The sequence below is a fragment of the Scyliorhinus canicula genome, chromosome 9, assembly GCF_902713615.1.
Source record: "Scyliorhinus canicula chromosome 9, sScyCan1.1, whole genome shotgun sequence".
NCBI lineage: Eukaryota > Metazoa > Chordata > Chondrichthyes > Carcharhiniformes > Scyliorhinidae > Scyliorhinus > Scyliorhinus canicula.
This window is the reverse complement of record NC_052154.1, coordinates 49703244-49706182: the sequence shown is the minus strand read 5'-3', so window position 1 is coordinate 49706182 and position 2939 is coordinate 49703244.

Sequence of the window (2939 nt, the reverse complement as noted above, 5' to 3'; positions counted from 1 at the left end):
GCTCAGTCCTCACCCTTGGGGGTGTCACACGGACCGCTGCAATTCTGAAGGATTAAGGTGCTTCATTCAGGTGGAGTTGAGAGAGGGAACAGTGGGGAATTGGCCATTGTATGAAAGAGGAGGGAGTGAGGTTCCTTGGAAAGGCACTGACATAGGGGGATGCACATGTCCCAGATGCTGAGAGGGCTGTAGGTCAGGGCATTGTCCGGACTCCTTTTGCTGACTTTGATGTTCTCTTCTTTTCGGTTTTTGATTTAAGAGAATAATGGAGCCAGTGGAGTTGGCAGTTCTACTGATATCTGTGTGGCAGCAGGAGCAACATCAATGCACAGCTGTACATGGCCAGGGTCAACACCATGAAGAGGTGGGCAAGGCAGGGCCACTGATCTACTGGGTGTAGGGCCACAGATGGAGGAAGCTCAGTGAGACAATACCGGCCATGAGTCTACCCGAGGAGAACATTGTACCTCTAGATATCAGAGTTCCAGAGCCGGAGAACACTGCGTCTATCTCGAGGGACAGTGGACCACTTGTGCTGGACGATGCAGGATTTGGTATCACATAGACTGGGAGGCCCCCCATTGCCTGTGGCCCTGAAAGTCACTGCCTCTCTGAACGTTTACACCAGTGGCTTGTTTCAGGGCTGCACAGGTGATCTGTGTGGCATCTCCCAGCTAGCCACACACAAGTGCATGAGGGAGGTCACAGATGCTCTATCTGCGAGGGCCCAATTTTGACCGGGAGCCGGAGAGCCAGCACTCCGAGGCCATGGTCTTTGCCCACATAGCTGGCCTGCCACACGTGTAGGGTGTCATAGACTACACACACGTGGCCCTGCATTCCCCATGGCGACATGGGGTGCTGTTTATAAACCGCAAAGGATTCCACTCCCTCAATGTCCAGGCCAAGTGCATAATGCAGGTGAGTGCCCATTTCCTGGGGAGTGTTATTGACAGTTACGTCCCAGGACACTCATGGATCTCAGCCTTTGTTGAGGGAGAGCAGCTGCTGGAAGGATTACTCCTCGGGACACCCACTTTGTTAATGGCTGAAGACGCCAGTGCGGAGGCCACAAACACCCACTAAAATTGGCACAATGAAGCTCATGTATCTATGCGTGCGTCGGTCGTGCATGCGGTAGACCTGCTAAAGATGCGGTTCCGGCGCCTGGCCTGGTCAGGAGGAGCCCTCTACTGCAGCCCCCAGAGAGCGTTCTACATCATAGTGGTGTGCCGTGCTCTGTGTGGGGCGAGCAGCTGGATGCGGAGGAGGTGGAAGGGCGCCACATCTCCTCAGATGAGGGGGTGGTCAATGAGGTTGGCAAGGGGCAACCTGCAGGGGAGGCAGAGGAAGGACCTAGGGCAAGATCTGTGTGGGGTGCAGGGCTAGGGACACCCTCGTTACCTCTTGATTTGGGGATGACCAAGACTAGGGTGGCAATGGGGCCTGACATCTTCTCACTTGTGTCTTACCAGCGGGAGGTCATCATGATGGTCACAACGTTCATGGGAAGGATGCAAAGGCAATTTTAACGGATGCAGCAGGAGAATGATGATGAATTACAGTGAGGACAGAGTGATGCTCCTCTTATCGTCTGAGCGACTGACTCAAGCGAGCTGAGCGGGTCCAGCCATTGAACAGGGGGATCAGGAGTGCCGAGAGGCTGAATGACGCATCTCAGCTACTCCTGCCTCCTCCGAGGTCAGGGGTCCGGTGTGTTTCTCTACATACTGATGGGGTGGACAGACTCTCACAAGCTTTCAGCCTTTGACATCCTCATGAATAAAGAATACTGGTGGACATGGGAGGCCTGAGCGTTGCTCTGGGAGGAGGGGTGTTCGTGGGGGATGGGGGGGGGGGGGTACGATCCTTCCTCAGTGGGTAGGTAGGGGATGCTGGAGGGCCTATGACAGGTTCAGTGTGGCATTGCTGAGTCGCCAGTGTGGGAGTTGGGAGGACCATTGTGCTGTGAGGGAGGAAGAGCTGATTTTACACGTGGGTTGGCGCAAAGATATGAGAGCAGGGGGGCACTTGATAGGTGATCAATGTGACTATTAATAGAAGCTTGTTACAATAGTGACATACCTCTACTGGTACCTAGGTTCCACCAAGCCCACTACATCCCTAACTTTTCTTCGCCTTCCTCTCCCTCCTCAATCTCCATCTCAATATTTGGCGCAGCAATGTAACAACTCCTTTTCTGATCTTTTACCTCTGACCAAATAGATCCAGGGTGGGATTCTCCATCAGCCGACACTGGAATCGAGAAAGGCGATTGGAGAATGGGTTTTGACACCAAAATCATGGCGGATGCCAAGTTCACGCTAAATCGCAATTCTCTGGACACTCGGCAGTGGCGTCAATGCATTCCATTCCGCATGTACAGTAAAAACCATTGGCCTGACCTGGTATTCTCCGGGGCCTGCGCGATTCTCCGCTTCCATCGGGGGGGAATTCCCGACAGCGAGGTTCACTTGTGCTTCCAACAATCAGGAAACAGGCGTCGTGGCTGCTGATTTCGATTTCCATTGGAATCGATCGAGTTCCACGTGGTGCTGGTCTCTCAATGGTTGGTGAATTCGCCCAGGTGCGGCGGCAGTTTTACTGCCGTAGAACTCCACTAATCCTGTCCCGGGGCCAACACTTAGGGTGGGATTCTCCGAGTGGCAGACGCCAAAATCGTGTTCAGCAATTGGCTGGAAAATCTGTTCTTACACCGAAATCGGGGGGGGCGGCGCCGTTTTTCACATATTTGCTGAGTCCACCGCAGGCCGTTGGGACGGCCTCAGGACGTCACCGGAGGCCCTCCCCCGATGCTCCACCCCTGATGGGTCAACTTCCAGACGGCGTCGGTCGCGTGTGCTCACAGTTTTCGGGGACCTCGCGTGACGGCTGCAGACTGTTGCCCTTGCTGTGAATTAGATAGCACATCTTTCCCC